The 23,812-nt window shown below is 48.7% G+C and overlaps 1 protein-coding gene across 3 annotated transcripts in view; it reads left to right on the top strand.

Moving 5' to 3' along the window:
- tyro3 (TYRO3 protein tyrosine kinase) overlaps positions 1–23,812 on the top strand; it is a 163,099-nt gene that overhangs the window by 4,180 nt on the left and 135,107 nt on the right. The window contains exon 1 of one of the 3 annotated variants that reach the window (XM_070877401.1): positions 18,272–18,317. The exons of the other annotated variants lie outside the window; for them this stretch is intronic. The gene's annotated coding sequence lies outside the window, so the exon portion shown is untranslated. Of the gene's footprint in view, positions 1–18,271; positions 18,318–23,812 lie in introns of those variants that run through there. 3 annotated transcript variants of the gene reach the window in all.

The following is a 23,812-nucleotide window of genomic DNA, read 5'->3' as shown; positions in this document are numbered from 1 at the left end:
TGCCCCTAACCCACTCCTTGCCCCTAACTCACTCCCTGCCCCTAACTCACTCCCTGCCCCTAACCCACTCCCTGCCCCTATCCCACTCCCTGCCCTGCCCCTAACCCACTCCCTGCCCCTAACCACTCCATGCCCCTAACCCACTACATGCCCCTTACCCACTCCCTGCCCCTAACCCACTCCCTGCCCCAACCCACTCCCTGCCCTTCCCCCAACCAACTCCCTGCTCCTAACCCACTCCATGCCCCTAAACCACTCCCTGCCCCTAACCCACTCCCTGCCCCTAACCCACTCCCTGCCCCGAACCCACTCCCTGCCCCGAACCCACTCCCTGCCCCGAACCCACTCCCTGCCCCGAACCCACTCCCAGCCGCTAACCCACTCCCAGCCCCTAACCCACTCCCTGCCCCGAACCCACTCCCTGCCCCGAACCCACTCCTTGACCCTAACCCACTCGTTGCCCCTAACCCACTCCCAGCCCCTAACCCTCTCCCTGCTCCTAACCCACTCCCTGTCCCTAACCCATTCCCTACCCTTAACCCACTCCATGCCCTGCCCCTAACCCACTCCATGCCCTGCCCCTAACCCACTCCATGCCCTGCCCCTAATCCACTCCCTGCCCCTGCCCCTAACCCACTCCATGCCCCTAACCCACTCCCTGTCCTCAACCCACTCACTGCCCCTAACCCACTCCCTGCCCCTAACCCACTCCCTGCCCCTAACCCACTCCCTGCCCCTAACCCACTCCCTGCCCCAACCCACTCCATGTCCCTAACCCACTCCCTGCCCCAACTCACTCCCTGCCCTTCCCCTAACCCACTCCCTGCCCCTAACCCACTCCCTGTCCCTAACCCACTCCCTGCCCCAACTCACTCCATGTCCCTAACCCATTCAATGCCCCAACCCACTCCCTGCCCTTCCCCTAACCCACTCCCTGCCCCTAACCCACTCCTTGCCCCTAACCCACTCACTGCCCCTAACCCATTTCCTGCCCTAAACCCACTCCCTGCTCCTAACCCACTCCCTGCCCCGAACCCACTCCCTGCCCCGAACCCACTCCCTGCCCCTAACCCACTCCCTGCCGCTAACCCACTCTCTGCCGCTAACCCACTCTCTGCCCCTAACACACTCCATGTCCCTAACCCACTCTCTGCCCCTAACCCACTCACTTCCTGCCCCTAACCCACTCCCTGCCCCGAACCCACTCCATGCCCCTAACCCACTCCCTGCCCTTCCCCTAACCTACTCCCTGCCCTGATCCTAACCCACTCTCTGCCCCTAACCCACTCACTTCCTGCCCCCAACCCACTCCCTGCCCCGATCCCACTCCCACTCCCCGCCCCGATCCCACTCCCTGCCCCTAACCCGATCCCACTCCCTGCCCCTAACCCACTCCCTGCCCCTAACCCACTCCCTGCCCCTAACCGACTCCCTGCCCCTAATCCACTCCCTGCCCCTATCCCACTCCATGCCCCTAACCCACTCCCTGCCCTGCCCCTAACCCACTCCCTGCCCCTAACCCACTCCCTGCCCCTAACCCACTCCCTGCCCCTAACCGACTCCCTGCCCCTAACCCACTCCCTGCTCCTAACCCACTCCCTGCCCCTAACCCACTCACTGCCCCTAACCCACTCACTGCCCCCAACTCACTCACTGCCCCCAACTCACTCCATGCCCCGATCCCACTTCCTGCCCCGATCACACTCCCTGCCCCTAACCCACTCCCTGCCCCAACCCACTCCCTGCCCCGATCCCACTCCATGCCCCTAACCCACTCCCTGCCCCTAACCCACTCCCTGCCCCTAACCCACTCCCTGCCCCTAACCCACTCCCTGCCCCTAACCCACTCCCTGCTCCTAACCCACTCCCTGCTCCTAACCCACTCCCTGCCCCAAACCCACTCCTTGCCCCTAACCCACTCCATGCCCCTAACCCACTCCATGCCCCTAACCCACTCCATGCCTCTAACCCACTCCCTGTCCCTAACCCACTCCCTGCCCCTAACCCACTCCCTGCCCTGCCCCTAACCCACTCCCTGCCCCTAACCCACTCCCTGCCCTGCCCCTAACCCACTCCATGCCTCTCTCTCACTCCATGCCCTGCCCCTAACTCCTCCCTCCCAGTTTACCAGTATGCTCCCCTCACAGTCACCAGCTGATTGTCTATGCAGTGTTAATGCGCTTTCTGAGGATTCTAACACTCACTGCGGTTTGTACCGTGTCGAGCAGTTGTGACACTGAAGCAGACTGGTTTTCTGTGAGAGTCTGTTCAATTTGTGACTCAGTACCGAGGTATTAAAGTATTATTTAAGTGGAAGAAAAGTGTAGGGGAATGTTTTCCATTGCAGGTATTCCTTGTTTCCCCCTGCCCTGATGCAATGAAAGAAAAGAAAGACTTGCATTTATATAGCGCCGTTCACACCCACCGGACGTCCCAAAGCGCTTTACAGCCAATGAAGTATTTTTTTTGAATTGTAGTGTGTGCACTAGGTCTGTGCAGCAGAGCAGGTCTCCAATTGTCTTTGGTAATCCTTGCCACTGGACCAAGACCTAGCTTTAAAGCCCGTGTGGTGGCTGATGTGCAACGGCCACCCACATTAAAAAAAATCCACACACAAGCATCTTTAGAATGTAGTTCAGGACCTGGAATTTTAGGTCCTTCATTGGAACACCTATGAACTTATCCTTTTTTGGCGTGGATGCAAGTCATCCTCGTTTCGAGGGGCCGCCGATGATGATGACAATGAGTAAAGATTCCCTCCAGAGTGGTGCAGTGATTAAAGATACCCTCCAGAGTGGCACTGACCATTCAGATCAGAAGGTTGTAAGTTCAATCCCCGGCCTAAGTCCCCTGGTCTGGGGAGTGAGAGAAAAACTATCAGCTAGGTTTCCTGCTCCCAAGCACTGTCCAGTTACAGGTGTGTAGATGTCAGGAGAGGACAAAAATCTGGCTCGACTGTGATGCTACATGTAGCTGAATGGCCTGTCGATGCCCACACAGGAGGACAGCTGGTGTCCCTGTGGTGCAGAATGTGTCTGTGCCTTAAAGAGAGTAGTGAGGAGAAAAGAAGGGGGTAGGGGGCAAAGAATAAAGCTTGGCAAACTTAAAAATAAACGCTTTGCCTTGTCAGAAAATGTGGCAGTCCGCACTGAGGGCAACAAAATTGAGGTTGAAAAAATGGCAAGGCTTATTTAACTCAATAGTGCTTTTGTCAATAGGCAATGAATAAGAACTTAAATCACTGCAAGATCTCTTTCATCTTTAACTATCAACTTCTGAACTGGATTCTGTTCAAGGTCGTCCCATTAGTCCTGGGAGGGTAAACATTTCCCAACTTCAGGCAGCACAGTCGTTCCGCGTTCAAACATTGCTCAGGAGTCCAGCCTCTATCTGGTACAAGGAACATTTCTCAAGGTGCGACACGCAACCGAACAGGAAGAACGAGTTGTGCAAGTGGGTGTGTTCCACTCACTGATTGTGGCAATTCACCACAGGCAGTGTGTAGGCAGCCTTCTGTTACCACATTCCGTTTGGGGAATTCATAGGCCCCCCAGGTCAGGTCATCATCATAGGCAGTCCCTCAGAATCGAGGAAAACTTGCTTCCACTCTTAAAATGAGTTCTTAAGTGGCTGAACAGTCCAATAGGAGAGCCACAGTCCCTGTCACAGGTAGGACAGATAGTCGTTGAGGGTAAGGGGTGGGTGGGACTGGTTTGCCGCACGCTCTTTCCGCTGCTTGCGCTTGATTTCTGCATGCTCTCGGCGATGAGACTCGAGGTGCTCAACGCCCTCCCGGATGCACTTCCTCCACTTAGGGCGGTCTTTGGCCAGGGACTCCCAGGTGATGGTGGGGATGTTGCACTTTATCAAGGGAGGCTTTGAGGGTGCCTGTTATGTCTCAAATAAAGCAATGTGACCGAGTACTATAGACTTGAGTAAGTGTGACCTTAGTCTCTATTCTGACTCCAGAGTGCTGGCACAGCATGGGAGGCCTGCTTATATGCAGTGCTCCCAAGGGATGCTGGGATCCTTTGGGACTCCAGCAGATGCGCCCTCTGGTGGCGGTAGAATGCTGGTTGCAAGGTGTTGCATACATAACATCACTCCCCCCCCCCCCCCCCCCAAGTCAGCAGTACACTTATTTACAGGGTGAGACGATCTGGGGCTTTCCGCTCCCTAGTCGATCGTCTCGGTACAAACACAGGTGCAGGTGAGTTGGTTGGGCCTTCGCTGGGCTGCTGCACAGCTGGCCTTGCTGGGCTGCTGGGGATGATGAGTTCAGCTTCCTGGTCAATTGTGTTGTCGGTTGCCACTTGTGTGTGTGTGTCGGAGGGTCGAAGTTGGTGGTGTCCTCTTCAGGTTGCTAGTGGCTGTCTGAATCGCAGTTTGGTTTGGTCCAAATGCTTTCTGCAAGTTAGTCCATTTGCAAGTTTGACCTCAAACACCCTACTCTCTTCTTTGGCTACGACAGTGCCAGCGAGCCATTTGGGACCATGTCAATAATTGAGTACAAATACAGGGTCATTGCCTTCAATATCGCGTGACAAATTTGCGCGATCATGGTACATGCTTTGTTGATGCCGCCTGCCCTCGACATGATCATGGAGATCAGGGTGGACTAGAGAGAGCCTTGTTTTGAGTGCCCTTTTCATGAGCAGTTCGGCTGGGGGAACCCCATTGAGCGAGTGGGGTCTTGTGCAGTTAGTGAGTAGGACACAGGATAGGCGGGTCTGCAGGGAGTCTTCCAACACGCGTTTCAAGCTTTGCTTGATGGTTTGGACTGCCCGTTCTGCCTGGCCATTAGATGCGGGCTTGAATGGGGTAGATGTGACGTGCTTGATCCCATTGCGGGTCATGAATTCCTTGAATTCAGCGCTGGTGAAGCACGGCCCATTGTCGCTGACAAGGACATCAGGCAGGCCGTGCGTGGCAAACATGGCTCCTAGGCTTTCGATGGTGGCAGTGGACGTGCTTACAGACATTATTACACAATCAATCCATTTTGAATAAGCATCCACAACAACCAAAAACATTTTGCCTTAAAGTGTTCAGCAAGGTCAGTGTGGATCCTAGACCACGGTTTGGAGGGCCATGACCACAAACTTAGCAGTGCCTCCCTGGGTGCATTGCTCAGTTGAGAGCAAGTGTTGCATTGGCGCACGTAAGACTTCAAATCTGCGTCAATGCCGGGCCACCACACATGGGATCTGGCTATAGCTTTCATCATTACTATGCCTGGGTGGGTACTGTGTAGGTCGTGTATGAACATTTCCCTGCCTTTCTTAGGCAAAACCACGCGATTACCCCACAAAAGACAGTCCGCCTGTATGGACATTTCATCTTTGCGCCGCTGGAACGGCTTGATCTCTTCATGCATCTCCACTGGGACGCTAGACCAGCTCCCATGGAGGACACAGTTTTTTACAAGGGCAGTAAAGGATCCTGGCTGGTCCAGGTCCTGATCTGGTGGGCCGTAACGGTTGACTTTTCATTTTCAAATGCATCCATCACCAAGAGCAAGTCTGCAGGCTGTGCCATTTCCACCCCGGTGGTGGGCAATGGTAGCCGACTGAGAGCATCAGCGCAGTTCTCTGTGCCTGGCCTGTGGCGAATTACATAGTTATATGCAGACAGCGTGAGTGCCCATCTTTGGATGCGAGCAGAGGTATTGGTATTAATACCTTTGCTCTCTGAGAATAGCGATATGAGCAGCTTATGGTCAGTTTCTAACTCGAACTTAAACCCAAACAGATACTGGTGCATTTTTTTCACCCCGTAAATGCATACCAGAGCTTCTTTTTCAACCATGCTGTAGGCCCTTTCGGCCTTGGACAAACTCCTGGACGCATAAGCGACCGGTTGCAATGTTCCCGATTCGTTTGCTTGTTGTAACACACACCCGACCCCATACAAAGACACATCGCAGGCTAGCACTAAATGTTTACATGGGTCAAACAGAACAAGCAGTTTGTTGGAACATAACAGATTTCTGGCTGTTAAAAAGCAGTCTCTTGTGATTTCCCCCATACCCAGTCATCTCCCTTGCGTAGCAACACATGTAGAGGTTCTAGCAAGGTGCTTAACCTGGGTAGGAAATTACCAAAATAATTGAGGAGTCCCAGGAACGACCGCAGCTCCGTCACATTCTGTGGTCTCGGCGAGTTCTTGATGGCCTCCGTCTTGGCGTTGGTGGGTCTGATGCCGTCTGCCGCGATTCTTCTCCCCAAGAACTCGACCTCTGGTGCCAGGAAAACACACTTCGAGCGTTTCAAGCTGAGTCCCACACGATCTAGCCGACTTAGAACCTCTTCCAGGTTCTGCAAGTGTTCAATGGTGTCCCGACCTGTGATCAATATGTCGTCCTGGAAAACCACGGTACGCGGAACCGACTTTAGCAGGCTCTCCATGTTCCTTTGAAAAATAGCCGCCATCGATCGAATCCCAAACGAGCATCTATTGTCGATGAATAGACCTTTGTGCGTGTTGATGCAGGTGAGGCCTTTCGAAGATTCCGCCAGCTCCTGCGTCATGTAGGCCGAGGTCAGGTCCAACTTGGTGAATGTCTTCCCTCCTGCCAGCATCGCAAATAGGTCGTCTGCCTTGGGTAGCGGGTACTGGTCCTGCAGCGAAAAATAGTTAATCGTTACTTTATAGTCCCCACAAATTCTGACCATGCCTTCGCCCTTGAGAACCAGAACAATCGGACTGGTCGACTCGTTGAACTCCACCGGCGCGATGATGCCTTCTCGTTGCAGCCTGTCCAGCTCGATCTCCACTTTCTCTCGCATCATGTATGGCACCGCCCGTACATTGTGGTGGATGGATCGTGTACAGGGAACTAAGTGGATCTGTACCTTCGCCCCAGAGAATTTTCCGATGCCAGGCTCAAACAACGACTGGAACTTGCTCAAAACCTGGGCACATGAGGAGTCGTCGACGGACGAAAGCGCTTAGATGTCGTCCCACTTCCAACGGATTTTTCCCAGCCAGCTTCTGCTGAACAGTGTGGGGCCATCTCCTGGTACAATCCATAGTGGTAGTTCATGCACCGCTCCATCACAGGAGACTTTTACTGCTGCGTTGCCAATTACAGGGATCAGCTCTTTAGTGTAAGTTCTCAGCTTGGTATGAATAGCGCTCTGCTTGGGCCTTTGTGCCTTGTTGCACTATAGCCTCTCAAAGGCCTTTTTGCTCATGATAGACTGACTCGCACTGTATTCCGTTCAGTTCAACTTTTAACATGATCAGTGGACATTTCATGGTGAAGGTGTGTACCCCGTACACTTCTGCCTCCTCGGTTCGAGTCTCTAGTTCAGTTTGATCCGCCATGGATCGGTCTTCCTCTGCAACGTGGTGGTTTGCAGGGTTTGCAGCTCGTCTACACACTTCCTGGAGGTGTCCCATTGTTCCACAGCCTTTGCACGGATAGTGTTTGAAGCGGCATTGATGGGCTCGATGATCACCTCTGCAGCGCCAACAAGGTGTTAATTGCCTCGCATTAACGCTTGATGGCAGACTCTGAGTCATCTGAGGTCGTGCAGCTGCAGGCGTGTATGTTCTGCCATATGCATTACTGCCTGAAAACGACGTTACTTTGTGTACAGTACTGGCCGATGCATCTTTATGCTGCGAAATTTGTTTGGTGTTATCGCTGGTGGACATAAATGCCTGGGTTATCGTTATGGCTTTGCTCAGGTTCGGTGTTTCAACAGTCAATAGTTTGCGAAGGACAACCTCATGGCCAATGCCAAGCACAAAAAAGTCTCTTAGCATTTGCTCCAGGAATCCATCGAATTCGCAATTTCCTGCAGGTGCCTTTGTAGTGTAACAACATTTGCAGATGACACAAAGATTAGTAGGAAAGCGGGTTGTGTAGAGGACACAGAGAGGCTGCAAAGAGATTTAGATAGGTTAAGCGAATGGGCGAAGGTTTGGCAGATGGAATACAATGTCGGAAAATGTGAGGTCATCCACCTTGGGAAAAAAACCAGTAAAAGGGAATATTATTTGAATGGGGAGAAATTACAACATGCTGTGGTGCAGAGGGACCTGGGGGTCCTTGTGCATGAATCCCAAAAAGTTAGTTTGCAGGTGCAGCAGGTAATCAGGAAGGCGAATGGAATGTTGGCCTTCATTGTGAGAGGGAGGTCCTGCTGCAACTGTACAGGGTATTGGTGAGGCCGCACCTGGAGTACTGTGTGCAGTTTTGGTCACCTTACTTAAGGAAGGATATACTAGCTTTGGAAGGGGTACAGAGACGATTTACTAGGCCGATTCCGGAGATGAGGGGGTTACCTTATGATGATAGATTGAGTAGACTGGGTCTTTACTCGTTGGAGTTCAGAAGGATGAGGGGTGATCTTATAGAAACATTTAAAATAATGAAAGGGATCGACAGGATGGAGGCAGAGCGGTTGTTTCCACTGGTAGGGGAGACTAGAACTATGGGACACAGCCTCAAAATACGGGGGAGCCAATTTAAAACCGAGTTGAGAAGGAATTTCTTCTCCCAGAGGGTTGTGAATCTGTGGAATTCTTTGCCCAAGGAAGCAGTTGAGGCTAGCTCATTGAATGTATTCAAATCACAGATAGATAGATTTTTAACCAATAACGGAATTAAGGGTTATGGGGAGCGGGCGGTAAGTGGAGCTGAGTCCAGCCATGATCTTGTTGAATGGCGGAGCAGGCTCGAGGGGCTAGATGGCCTACTCCTGTTCCTAATTCTTATGTTCTTATGTTCTTATTAATGTTGGGGAAGTCCAGAACCAGGGGTCACAGTCTAAGGATAAGGGGTAAGCCATTTAGGACCGAGATGAGGAGAAACTTCTTCACCCAGAGAGTGGTGAACCTGTGGAATTCTCTACCACAGAAAGTTGTTGAGGCCAATTCACTAAATATATTCAAAAAGGAGTTAGATGTAGTCCTTACTACTAGGGGGATCAAGGGGTATGGTGAGAAAGCAGGAATGGGGTACTGAATACTGAACTCATTGAATGGCGGTGCAGGCTCGAAGGGCCGAATGGCCTACTCCTGCACCTATTTTCTATGTTTCTATGTTCGGCGACGTAGCTCGCCACTTCCTGGCCTTCAGATCGTTGACGTGTATAAAATCGATACCTTGCCATCAGAATGCTTTCCTTCGGATTTAGGTGCTCCTGGACCAGCGTACACAGTTCTTCATACGATTTGGTTGTTGGTTTCACCTGGAGCAAGAAGATTCTTCATGAGGCCATAGGTTGTTGCCCCACAGACGGTGAGGAGGATCGCCCTTCGTTTGGCAGCATTCACATTCCCTTCCAGCCCGTTGGCCATGAAGTATTGGCTGAGTCGCTCCACGAAGACTTCCCAGTCGTCACCTTCTGAGAATTTCTCCAGGATACCAACAGTTCTCTGCATTTTCACGTGATGGTTCGTTATCTATCACTCGTCGCCAGTTGTTATGTCTCAAATAAAGCAATGTGACTGAGTACTGTAGACTTGAATACGTGTGACCTTAGTCTCTTTATTCTGTCTCCAGAATGCTGGCACAGCATGAGAGGCCTGCTTATATGCAGTGCTCCCAAGGGATGCTGGGATCCCTTTAGATTCCAGCAGATGCGCCCTCTGGTGGCGGTAGAATGCTGGTTACAAGGTGTTGCATACATAACAGTGCCCTTGTAACGTTTTCTCTGCCCACCTTTTGCTCACTTGCCGTGAAGGAGTTCCGAATAGAGCGCTTGCATTGGGAGTCTCATGTCTGGCATGTGGACAATGTGGCATGCGGACAATGTGGCCTGCCCAGCAGAGCTGATCAGTGTGGTCATGGCTTCAATGCTGGGGAAGTTGGCCTGGTCAAGTACGCTAATGTTGGTGCGTCTGTCCTCCCAGGGGATTTGCAGGATCTTGCGGAAACATCGTTGGTGGTATTTCTCCTGCGATTTGAGGTGTCTACTGTACATAGTCCACGTCTCTGAGCCATACAGGAGGGCGGGTATTACTCCAGCCCTGTAGACCATGACCTTGGTGGCAGATTTGAGGGCCTGGTCTTCGAACGCTCTTTTCCTCAGGTGGCCGAAGGCTGCACTGGCGCACTGGAGGCGGTGTTGAATTACGTCATCAATGTCTGCTCTTGTTGATAAGAGGCTCCCGAGGTATGGGAAATGGTCCAGGTACAACACGGGTAAGATACAGAATAAATCTCCCTCAGGTGTGCTACCTAGTCAGGTAGCAATGCCAAGCAGAGTTGCTAACTCTGGTTGAAGCATGCCAGGAGGTTTCATAAGAACATAAGAATTAGGAGCAGGAGTAGGCCATTCAGCCCCTCAAGCCTGCTCCGCCATTCAGTAAGATCATGGCTGATCTACCTCAACTCCACTTTCCTGCACTGTCCCCATATCCCTTGGTTCCCTTAATATCTAAAAATCTATCGATCACTGTCTTGAATATACTCAACGACTGAACATTCACAGCCCTCTGGGGTAGAGAATTCCAAAGATTCACCACCCTCTGAGTGAGAAAATTTCTCTTCATCTCAGTCCTAAATAGCCGACCCCTTATTCTGAGGCTGTTACTCCTGGTTCTCGACTCCCAGGGGAAACATCCTCCCTGCATCTACACTGTCCTGCCCCCACTCTCCTGCCATTAGTTGGCCAACATGTCCATCCACATAGTGAACTGCCTTCCCATCCCAATTGGACAGCGAGCCGACACATCCCTACCTAATTGGAGGATTCTTCACTCTCAGTTAAACCGCCTATTTTTTCCTACCTCTGATATTTTTATAACTAATAAAGAAAAGTGTTCTAAGAAAATGAAAATGCACACAATTAATTTTGATGTGGCCCAATGATTTTTCTCTCGGGTTGTCTGGGAGATTAATCTTAAATTCCTGGAGACTCCACTGCAATCTGGGAGGATTGGCAATCCTCCCAAGTCAGGATTGATACTGAAAAAAGCTCCCTTTGCACTGTCCCTTCAGTTTGCTTCCAATCTGAAAAAGAAAAAGAAAGCCTTACATTTATATAGCACCTTTCACGACCACATGACATCTCAAAGTGCTTCACTTTAATACTTTTGGAGTGTAGTTAGTGTTGTAATGTGGGAAACGCAGCAGCCAACTTGCACACAGCAAGCTCCCACACACAGCAATGTGATAATGACCAGATAATTTGTTTTTGTTATGTTGATTGAGGGATAAATATTGGCCAGGACATCATGGATAACTCCCCTGCTCTTCTTCGAAATAGTGCCGTGGGATATTTTACATCCACCTGAGAGGGCAGACAGGGCCTCAGTTTAACATCTCATCCGAAAGACAGCACACCTCCAACAGTGCAGTACTCCCTCAGCACTGCTCTGGAGTTTCAGCCTAGATTTTTTGTGCTCAAGTTCCTGGGGTGGGACTTGAACCCACAATCTTCTGATTCAGAGATAAGTGTGCTACCCACTGAGCCACAGCTGACACTAACTTTAGAAGATAGCCTACTAAAGCCCTAGTATGGCACTTCCACGCACCACTTAGCGACTGTCTGAGTGACATGTTTGCATCGCGAGCTGGTTTGAGTTCTGAGCATGCACTATTTCAGAGACATCACAAAACTTTACGATCAGGAGATCAAGTTGACTTTATATTTTGGAGACAGAGAAAGACTTTGGCAAATCAAGAGATGAACTGGATAGGGGTGAGGCTGTGACAGAGTAGCATGCACGGTTCCCTCAGCTCAGTGTCTGAATGCATTGTGTCATCATAGATGGTCCCTCGAAACGAGGATGACTTGCTTCCACGCCAAAAAAGGATACGTGCACAGGTGTTCCAATGAAGGACCTAAAATTCCAGGTGCTGAACTACATCCTGAAGGGTGGAAGATGCCTGTGCATGGATTTTTTTTTAACATGTGGTGGCTGTTCTGTATAGAACTCCATGAGGCTGAGTACTATGAGCTAAACTTAGTGTGACCTTAGTCTCCTTTATTACAACTCCAGAGTGCCTAAACAACGTGGCAGCCAACCTTTTATACTGGCCCTGCACGCGTGTGCAGGTGACCATTAGGACTCCAACAGTCGCGCCCTCTGGTGACAGTATTAATAGTTACATACATAACATCACTCCCCCACAGTCTTCGGTACAAGTTATTTACAAGTTGAGGCGATCCGGAGCCCTTCGCTCCCTGGTTGATCGTCTAAGTTCAAACCCTGGCGTGTGTGAGTTGGCCGGACCATTGCTGCACTGCATCGCGGCTGGTCTGACCGGACTGTCAGGAATGGTGGGTTCATCCTCGTGATTGACAATGAGGTCGATTGCTGGTTGGGTGTGTGTTGGTGGATCGTCGATGGTGATGTCCTCTTCAAGTTGTTCCTGGTTGTCAGTAAATCGCAATTTGGTCTGATCTAAATGCTTTCTGATTATAAACACCCTATTCCCTTCCTTGGCCAAAACAGTACCAGCAACCCACTTGGGACCATGACCGTAATTCAGAACAAATACAGGTCGTTAACATCAATGTCACATGCGATCGTGGTACATGTTCTGCCAGTGTCACCGGGTTTCAACGTGATCATTAAAATCCGGGTGGACTAGAGAGAGCCTGATTTTGAGGGCTCTCTTCATTAACAATTCTGCTGGGCGAATCCCGGTGAGTGAGTGGGGTCGCGTCCGGTAACTGAGCAGAATGCGAGACAAGCGGGTCTGCAGGGAGCCATTCGTCACGCGTTTCATGTTCTGTTTGATTGTTTGAACTGCTCGCTCTGCTTCACCGTTGGATGCGGGCTTAAACGGAGCAGACCTGACATACTTGATGCCATTGCGGGTCATAAACTCGTTGATATCCGAGCTGGTGAAACACAGTCCATTGTCACTGACAAGGACGTCGGGCAAACCATGGGTGGCGAACATGGCCCGAAGGCTTTCAATGGTAGCTGTGGACGTGCTGGATGACATAATTATGCATTCAATCTATTTGGAGTAAGCGTCCACAACTACTAAAAACATCTTTCCTAGAAAGGGGCTGGCAAAATCTACGTGGATCCTGGACCACAGTTTGGATGGCCATGACCACAGACTCAGTGGAGCCTCCCTTGGTGCATTGTTCAGATGCGAGCAAGTGTTGCACTGATGCACGCATGATTCCAAGTCTGAGTCAATGCCGGGCCACCAAACATGAGTCCTGGCAATTGCCTTCATCATGACAATGCCTGGGTGGGTACTGTGTTTGTCGCGTATAAACGTTTCCCTGCCTTTTTTTGGCAAAACCACACGATTACCCCATAAGAGACAATCTGACTGGATGGACATTTCATCTTTGCGTCGGTGAAACTGCTTAATTTCATCTTGCATTTCCCCAGGAACGGCTGACCAGTCCCCATTTAGGACGCAACTCTTTACTAATGATAGCACAGTATCCTGGCTGGTCCAGGTCCTGATCTGGCGAGCTGTGATGGGTGACCCCTCGCTCTCAAAAGCATCCATGACCAGTAGCAAGTCTGCAGGCTGCGCCATTTCAACCCCAGTGGTGGGTAATGGTAGCCGGCTGAGAGCATCGGCACAGTTTTCAGTGCCTGGTCTGTGGCCGATAACATAGTCATAAGCGGATAATGTTAGTGCCCATCTTTGGATGCGGGATGAACCATTGGTATTTATACCTTTGCTCTCTGAAAACAGCGAAATGAACGGCTTGTGGTCAGTTTCAAGCTAAACCGAAGTCCAAATAGGTATTGGTGCATTTTCTTAACCCCATATACACATGCTAACGCCTCTTTCTTGACCATAATATAGGCTTTCTCAGCCTTAGACAGACTTCGAGATGGAGGTTGCCCGATACATTGGCTTGCTGAAACACACAGCCGACCCCGTACGATGTGGTGTCATAAGCTAGCACTAAACATTTACATGGGTCATAGCAGGTTTGAACATAGCAGGTTCCTAGCCTTCTCAAAGGCTGTGTCTTGAAATTTGCCCCAAACCCAGTGGTCACCCTTATGTGGCAACATGTGCAAAGGTTCTAACAAAGTGCTCAACCCGGGTAGAAAGTTACCGAAATAGTTGGCTCCGTCACAGTCTGTGGTCTGGCTGCATTCTTCCTGAGTCTGTGGGCCTGATGCCATCTGCTGCAATCTTTCTCCCCAAAAATTCGACTTCTGGCGCCAGGAAAACACACTTGGAGCATTTCAGCCTGAGTCCACTCTGTCTAGGCGACTAAGAACCTCTTCCAGGTTGTGTAGATGTTCGATGGTGTCACGAGCGGTGATTAGGATGTTGTTTTGAAACACAACGGTGCGCGGAACAGATTTCAGCAAACTCTCCATGTTTCTCTGGAAAATGGCTGCAGCCGAGCGAATCCCGAAAGTGCACCTGTGGTATATAAACAGCCCTTTGTGTGTGTTGATGCACGTCAGTCTTTTCGAAGATTCAGCCAGCTCCTGTGTCAAGTAGGTGGAGGTTAGGTCCAACTTGGTGAACGATTCCCCCCCCACTAATGTTGCGAACAGATCATCCGCCTTGGGCAGCAAGTACTGGTCCTGTAGTGAGACTCGGTTAATTGTTACCTTGTAGTCTCCGCAGATTCTGACCGTGCCATCGCTTTTCAACACCGGAACAATTGGATTGACCCACTCATTGAACTCGACTGGCGATATGATTCCTTCGCGTTGGAGTCAGTCCAGTTCGATCTCGACTTTCTCCCTCATCATGTACGGAACCGCCCGAGCCTTGTGAAGGCCGGACCGTGCATCGGGGCCTAGATTCTTCTGTACCTTGGTGCCTGTGAAGTTGCCGATGCCTGGTTCGAATAGCGAGGGAAACTTGCTCAGCACTTGGGCACATGAGGCGTCATCCACTGAAGATAGTGCTTTGATGTCGTTCCAATTCCATCTAATCTTTTCTAGCCAGCTTCTGCCGAACAGCTTTGGGCCATTGCCTGGAACTATTCACAAAGATAGGTCATGCACAGCTCCATCATACGATACCTTCACTGCCGCACTTCCAATGACTAGTATGAGCTCTTTGGTGTAAGTACGCAACTTTGCATTAATCGGGCTCAGTTTGGGCCTTTGTGCTTTATTGCCCCACAGTTTCTCAAAAGCCTTCTGGCTCATTATTGACTGACTCGTCCCCGTGTCCAACTCCATGGATACTGGAACTCCATTGAATTTGAATTTCAGCATTATAGGAGGGCGCTTGGTGGTGAAGGTAGGTACCCCATACACTTCTTCCTCGGGTTGAGTTGCCTGTGCTGCGTGATCCGCACCGGATCGATCATCCTCTGCCACGTGATATGTTGCAGCACGTCTGCACATTCACTGGAGGTGCCCCATCGTTGCACAGCCTTTGCACACGTAGTGCTTAAATCGACATTGATGGGCCCGATGATTACTCCCGCAGCGCCAACACGGTGCTAATGGATTCACATTCACCCCCGATGGCGAACTCTGAGTCATCACAGGTCTTGCAGCTGCAGACGTATAGGCCCTGCCACATGCAGTTCGGCCTGTTAGCGCCGTCATTTTATGCACAGTACCTGCCGGTGAGCTTCGATGTTGAGAAGATATCTGTTTGATATTATCGTCTGTGGCCATGCATTCCTGGGCAATCGCGATGGCCCTGCTCAGGTCTAGGGTTTCAGCAACCAGCAGCTTTCGAAGAATGACCTCGTGGCTGATGCCCAGCACAAAAAAGTCCCGCAGCATTTGCCCCAACGCAACTCCAAAATCACGAGGTCCCATGAGGCGTCTCAGGTCAGCGACATAATCTGCCACGTCCTGGCCCCCGGAGCGATGGTGCGTGTAAAAACGATATCTGCCCATGAGGATACTCTCCTTTGGCTTGAGGTGGTCCTGAACCAGTGTGCACACCTCTGTATATTCCTTCTCCGTTGGTTTTGTCGGTGCGAGCAGATTCTTGCTGGGGCCGTATATTTTAGGCCCACAGACGGTGAGGAGAACCGCCCTGTACTTGGCCGCGTTGGTGTCTCCTTCCAGCTCGTTGACCATGAAGTACTGGTCGAGACGCTCGATGAAGGCTTCTCAATCATCACCCTCTATGAATCTCTCTAATATTTCAACAGCAGCCATGGTTTCGTGAAGGTTCGTATTCTGTTACTCGTCGCCAATTGTTGTGTATAGAAGAACTCCACGAAGCTGAGTACTGTGAGCTAAACTTAGTGTGATCTTAGTCTTCTTTATTACAACTCCAGAGTGCCTAAACAACATGGCAGCCAACCTTTTATACTGACCCTGCATGTGTGTGCAGGTGACCATTAGGCCACCAACGGTCGCGTCCTCTGGTGGCAAGTATTACATAGTAACATACATAACAGTGCACACCAACCACCACACAGGCTTGACAGAGCTAGGTGTTGGTACAGTGGCAAGGATTACCCAAGACACCTGGAGACCTGCTCTGCTGCATGGACCTAGTGCGCACACACATCGCAGTGTGGGCTGGCCCGTGCTGCCCCTGGCCCCGAAATCACGCCTCTCCTGGGCCCCGATCATGTCCCTCTAAAGTCTCTCGACGCCCCTTCGCCCCGATCTCGCCGCTCCTGCTGTATCTGCCCACGCTCCAATCACCGACCTGGTCCTTGATGACGTCACTCTTCGCTGCCATCGCAGCTTGTGCTGCTCCCTGGAGTAGTATGCCTCCACGCTGCTCCCAGGCCGCTGCTCGCCGCTCCTTTTATGACCCTAACCTGCCACTGGTGTTCTCACGCAGGCAGAACATGCATTGTGTGTGGTAGCACTGAGTCACATGGAGCAGAAAGATCCCAAGTGCAATTGCCAGTCATTGCTGAATTAGCAGTAAGGGGCCCACAACTGGTCCCTGTGACTCCGAGCTAGGGATGGGGCAAACAGCCGCGGTTCCCCCATCTTGACCTCTGTCCACTGACCCTTGCTAGGATAGCGAGGTGCGGAGATAATCAGGCTTGGCAGTGAGGCCAACCTGCAGTTTCAGAACTCACTGACATTCACTGCACTCCAGCGTGAGCCCCACTTTTAAAGGAAAAGAAAGAAAGGAAGGAAGGACCTTTTACGACTGCAGGTCATCCCAAAGAGCTTCACAGCCTAGAAAGTACTTTGGAAGTGCAGTCACTGTTGTAATGTGGGAAACGCAGCAGCCAATTTGCACACAGCAAGGTCCCACTAACAGCAGTGAGATAATGAGCAGGTAGTCAGTTCTAGCGATGTTGGTTGAGGGATAAACATTGGCCAGGACACCGGAGAGTACACCCCTGCTTCAAAATCGTGCCACAGGATCTTTTACATCCACCTCAGAGGGCAGATGGGGCCTCGGTTTAACGTCTTGTCTGAAAGATGGTGCAGCACTCCCTCAGCACTACACTGGAGTGTAGGCCAAGATTAGGCACTCAAGTCTCTGGAGTGGGACTTCTCACTCACAACCTTCTGATCCAGAAGCAAGAGCACTGCCCACTGAGCCACACTGTGAGGATAGGAGGGCAGAAGATTAGGGTGAGGAATAGAGGGTTAATGGCCTGTGTAAGGAACAGGATTGGTGGCTGGAAGACTTGACCTATGCACTGCTTTCTTATCTTACCCGTTGCAGATAAGAGGGGTGTATGTGGGTGCTGTACTGGTGACTCATTTGTGCATTTGCCTTATGTAGGTGAAAGTGAACCTAAAAGCATGTCAGCAGTGTTGGGTAAATAAACTTATGTTGAGGGCCACTGAGTGAGAGGGTCCTTAGGTTTAGAGGAGTGGTCTGGTCCTTATTTGGGCCTACATTTCCCATTGAACAAAATGTCTTTGATTTCCCAGCGTCCTGCCGAGTTCATTCTTCAGGTTTTGAGATCTCCAGACCCGCCCGAGAGAAGCTGATGAAGCACTGGCCCTTGGGCTCACAGTGGTACAGACGGGAAGGGCAAGGTTCAGGAAACTATAGACTAGTTAGCCTAACATCTGTGGTTGGGAAAATGTTGGCGTCCATTATTACAGAAGCAGTAGCAGGATATTTGGAAAAGCAAAATTCGGTCAGGCAGAGTCAGCATGGATTTATGAAGGGGAAGTTGTTGTATATCTGTAAAGCATGCACTCCCATGTTCCGCCACCAGGGAGTGCATCCACTGAAGTCACAAGGGATCCCAGCATCCCTTGGGAGCACTGTATATAAGCCAGCCCCTAAGGCCTGTTCCTCACTCTAGAGTGTCTTAATAAAGACTGAGGTCACTGTTACTTTAACCTCCCTGTGTGCAGTCTCATCTGTGTTAGGAACACAATAGAAGTCATGTTTGACAAATTTGCTGGAATTCTTTGAGGATGTAACGAACAGAGTGGATAAAGGGGAACCAGTGGATGTGGTGTATTTGGACTTCCAGAAGGTATTTGACAAGGTACCACATAAAAGGTTACTGCACAAGATAAAAGTTCACAGGTTTGGGGGTAATATATTAACATGGATAGAGGATTGGCTAACTAACAGAAAACAGAGAGTCGGGATAAATGGTTCATTCTCTGGTTGGCAACTAGTAACTAGTGGGGTGCCACAGGGATCAGTGCTGGGACCCCAACTATTTACAATGTATATTAACGACTTGGAAGAAGGGACTGAGTGTAACATAGCGAAGTTTGCTGACGATACAAAGATGGGAGGAAAAGCAATGTGTGAAGAGGACACAAAAAATCCGCAAAAGGACATAGACAGGCTAAATGAGTGGGCAAAAATTTGGCAGTTGGAGTATAATGTTGGAAAGTGTGAGGTCATGCACTTTGGCAGAAAAAATCAAAAAGCAAGTTATTATTTAAATGGAGAAGATTGCAAAGTGCCGCAGTACAGTGGGACCTGGGGATACTTGTGCATGAAACACAAAAGGATAATATGCAGGTACAGCAAGTGATCAGGAAGGCCAATGGTATCTTGGCCTTTATTGTAAAGGGGATGGAGTATAAAAGCAGGGAAGTCTTGCTACAGCTATATAAGGTATTGGTCAGGTCACATCTGGAATACTGCATGCAGTTATGGTTTCCATATTTAAGAAAGGATATACTTGCTTTTGAGGCAGTTCGGAGAAGGTTCACTAGGTTGATCCCGGGGATGAGGGGATTGCCTTATGAGGAAAGGTTGAGTAGGTTGGGCCTCTACTCATTGGAATTCAGAAGATCTTTTCGAAACGTATAAGATTATGAGGGGGCTTGACAAGGTGGATGCAGAGAGGATGTTTCCATTGATGGGGGAGACTAGAACTAGAGGGCATGATCTTAGAATAAGGGGCCGCCCATTTAAAACTGAGATGAGGAGAAATGTCTTCTCTCAGAGGGTTGTTAATCTGTGGAATTCGCTGCCTCAGAGAGCTGTGGAAGCTGAGTCATTGAATAAATTTAAGACAGAAATAGACAGTTTCTTAAACAATAAGGGGTTATGGGGATCGGGCAGGGAAGGGGAGCTGAGTTCATGATCAGATCAGCCATGATCTTATTGAATGGCGGAGCAGGCTCAAGAGGCCGTATGGTCTACTCCTGCTCTTATTTCTTATGTTCTTATGTTCTTATCCCTCACTCCACCAGAGTCAAAAGCAGGCAAGAAGCCCCTCTCTCATAAGAACATGCCCTGCCCGCTCCCCATAACCCCTTATTCCCTTATCGGTTAAGAAACTGTCTATCTCTGCCTTAAATTTATTCAATGACCCAATGATCTCACGAAGTTGTGTGGCAGGGCAGCGGCGCGGAGATATTGGGGAAGGATGGCAAGCAGACTTGTTGTTCAGCTACTGTCATAGGTGACCAAAAAGCAGTACTTAAGAAAAACTTGGATTTATGTAGCGCCTTTCACAACCACCGTACATTTCAAAGCACTTCACAGCCAATGAAGTAGTTTTGGAGTGTAGTCATTGTTGTAATGTAGCAGCCAATTTGCACACAGCAAACAGCAATGTGATAATGACCAGATAATCTGTTTTTTTGTTATATTGGGCAGCATACCAGGGATAACTCCCCTGCTCTTCTTTGAAATATTCCCATGGGATCTTTTACATCCACTTGAGAAAGCAGAAGGGGCCTCAGTTTAATGTCTCATCTGAAAGACAGCACCTCTGGCAATGCAGCACTCCCTCAGCACTGCACTTGAGTGTCAGCCTAGATTTTTGTGCTCAAGTTCCTGGAGTGGGACTTGAACCCACAACCTTCTGACTCAGAAGCAAGACAGCTACTCACTGAGCCACAGTTGACAGGCAGCTAAACCCCCAGCTGTAGTTAGTGTGGAATGGGGGAGCGAGGGGTAGTGGTGAAATAAGAGGGATTTTATGTCCTCACATTTCAGAACTGTTGTAAATTTGAGGAATTCACAGTTTTGTGTGAGTTTTCCCCTCAAGCTCCTGATTCTGCCTGTTCCATAAGGACAGATCCCAATATAAATACAGATTAGGAAAGCCATCTTAGTACACCCATCCAGAATGACACTAGATGACCCGTCCCCCACCTCACCCACCATTGCAACATCTGATTGGTTCTTCAATCATTCCTGGATTTTGACTCCACTGTTTTATCCATTCCATGCTTTGTCCTTCTCCAACAATTTCATTTGAGATAACTTCCCTGTTTTAATTTTCCATGTCCATAACTATTACATAGAATGACGCAGAATATACCGCACAGAAACAGGCCCAACCAGTCTGTGCTGGTGTTTATACTCCACACGAGTCTCCTCGCATTCTATATACTTCATCTCAGCCTTTAATCATAATTTTCGATCTTTTTTTCTCTCATATACTCGTCTAGTTTCCAATTGAAAGAATCTAAGCTATTTGCCTTAATCACTTCCTGCGATAGCGAGTTCCACATTCTCCAAATTCTAACCACACTCTGAGTAAAGACACTTTTCCTTATTTCCTTGTTGGGTTTATAGTAACTGTCTTGTATTGATGACTCCTAGTTTTGGGTTCTCCCAAAGTGGAAACATTCTCATCACAGCTACACTGTCCATCCCGTTCATCATTTTAAAGACACCTATCAGGTCACCTCCAAATCTTACCTGTTCTGAAGAAAAAAATCCCAACGTTCACTCTTTCCCGATAGCAGTAATCTTTCCATTCTGCTACCATCCTTATAAATCTTTTTTGCACTTTCTCCAGTGCTTCTATGTCCTTTTTATAGTATGGAGACCAGAACTGTGCGCAGTGCTCCAAGTGTGGCCTGACCAGGGTCCTGCACTGGATTAATACAACTTTGCTACTTTTGAATTCTATATCTCATCAAATAAATCCCAGTGCTGTGTTAGCATTTGAATTGCTGTGCTGACCTGTGATGCTGCTTTGAATGATTTGTTCACCTGTATCTTTGCTCTTCTACCCCATTCCGTTTCTTATTTTCTAAGGTGTGGGTGATGTTTCTATTTCTCTGACCAAAGTGCATCACCTCACATTTATCTAGGTTAAAGTTTATTTGCCACTCAACTGCCCAGTCTGAAAGTTTTCTAATGTCCTCTTGTATTATGTTACATTCTTCCTCAGTGTTAGCTACACCCACAGTTTGGTATCATCTGTAAATTGTGATATTGAGTTACTTGTCTCTAAGTCCAAATCATTGATGTAAATTATGAATAACAGTGGTCCCAGCACTGATCCTTGTGGGGCACTGCTTTCTACCTTCCTCCAATCTGAATTTACCCCGGCTCTCTGCTTTCTTGTCTTGACCTAATAGAGGTCTTTAAAATTATGAAAGGTTTTGATAGAGTGGATACAAAGAGAATGTTTCCATTTGTGGGGAAGAGCATAACTAGAGGCCATCAGTATAAGATAGTCACCAAGAAATCCATTCAGCAATTTGCCGCTGACTCCACATGCCCTAACCTTTATCATAAGCCCACCATGTGACATCTTATCTAAGGCCTTTTGAAAATCCAAGTATATGACATCCACCGCATTGCCCTTGTCAACTCTTTCTGTTACCTCTTCAAATAAGTATGTCAAGTTAGTTAAGCATGGCATAGCCTTTCAGAAGCCATGCTGACTATTTTTTAAATAATATTTTCTGTCTCTATCACTTTTAGTATAGATTCCAGTATTTTTCCTAACTGACTGGTCTATAGTTCCCAGGCTTTGTTCTATCTCCCCCTTTTTATGTATCAGAACATTAGCTGTCTGCTGACGATGAAGTCCAATACTGCCTTCAGTGTGCTAGCGCAGCCTTCGGTCGCCTGAGGAACAGAGTGTTTGAAGGCTGAGGGGGTGACCTAATCGAGGTCTTTTAAAATTATGAAAGGTTTTGATAGAGTGGATACAGAGAGAATGTTTCCATTTCTGGGGAAGAGCATAACTAGAGGCCATCAGTATAAGATAGTCACCAAGAAATCCAATAGGGAAAATTCTTTACCCAGGGAGTAGTGAGAATGTGTAACTCGCTACTGCAGGGAGTGGTTGATGCGAATAGTATAGATGCATTTAAGGGGAGGCTAGACAAGTATATGAGGAAGATTATTTCTTGATATATTCTTTGATAATTTGATTTCTCTTTGCCATCCTGATGTTTTTTTAAAAACTTCTCTCCTAAGTTCTGTGTATTCCCTTTTCTCCTCCTCTCATTTTATCTAAGCACTTCTTACATACGTCTGTTTCTTTAGACTCAGTTTTCTGTTTAGTTCTTTATTGAACAACAACAACTTGTATTTATATAGCGCCTTTAACGTAGTAAAACGTCCCAAGGTGCTTCACAGGAGGGTTATAAGACAAAACAAATACATTTCACACCGAGCCACAGAAGAATTTACCGGAGATGACCAAAAGCTTGGTCAAAGAGTTAGGTTTTAAGGAGCGTCTTAAAGAGGATAGTGAGGTAAAGAGGCAGAGAGGTTTAGGGAGGGAGTCCCAGAGCTTGGGGCCCAGGCTGCTGAAGGCACAGCCACCGATGGTTGAGTGATTATAATCAGGGATGCTCAGGAGGGCAGAATTAGAGGAGTGCAGACATCTCGGGAGGTTGTGAGGCTGAAGAAGATTACAGAGATAGGGAGGGGCGAGGCCATGGAGGGATTTGAAAATAGGATGAGAATTTTAAAATCGAGGCGTTGCTTAACTGGGAACCAATGTAGGTGAGTGAGCACAGGGGTGATGGGTGAGCGGGACTTGGTGCGAGTTAGGACATGGGCTGCCGAGTTTTGGATGACCTCAGGTTTATGAAGGATAGCATGTGGGAGGCCAGCCAGGAGTGTGTTGGAGTAATCAAGTCGAGAGGTTATCCACGGTTTAGCTAATTTTTTTTTGCTTTTAGTTGATTCCATTTCTCTTGAACTCCGTTGATTACCCTTTAAAAGATTTCCCATTGTGTTTATCTTATTTATGTCATCTCAGTCCAAATCTTGAACCTTACTATGTCGTGATCACACCTTCTAAGATGCTCTCCTACTCTTACTTCTCCTGTCTGTTTTGATGCATTACCCATTGCAAGATTCAGTAGTGATTGTTTCCCTATCGGACTGCCTACATACTGAGTGAGAAAGGAGTTCTGTGTACACTGTAAAAACTCATTATTCTATGCCTGCAATTCATATGGATTCTGTATCTATCTTACTGCTAGTTACATCTGACTTTTCTACTGCCATTATGTTGTCTTTACCACATTATAACAGTGACTACACTCCAAAAGTACTTCATTGGCTGTAAAGCGCTTTGAGACGTCCGGTGGTCGTGAAAGGCGCTATATAAATCCAAGTCTTTTTTATTTTCTTTAACTAGTAAAGCTACTCCATCTCCTCTCCTTCCTTCCCTTTCTCAATGTGTTATATCCAGTAATAATTGGTCACCAATGCTGTTCTCTATGTAGCCATGTTTCAGTCATCTCCATTATATCCAGATCCTCCCTACAAATTATTGCCACTGTTCATCCATTTTGTTTTCAATAC

This window comes from Pristiophorus japonicus, chromosome 4 (genome assembly GCF_044704955.1).
Source record: "Pristiophorus japonicus isolate sPriJap1 chromosome 4, sPriJap1.hap1, whole genome shotgun sequence".
NCBI classification, from domain to species: Eukaryota; Metazoa; Chordata; class Chondrichthyes; family Pristiophoridae; genus Pristiophorus; species Pristiophorus japonicus.
The sequence above is the reverse complement of the archived record's forward strand: the minus strand, read 5'-3'. Positions and strand labels throughout refer to the sequence as shown.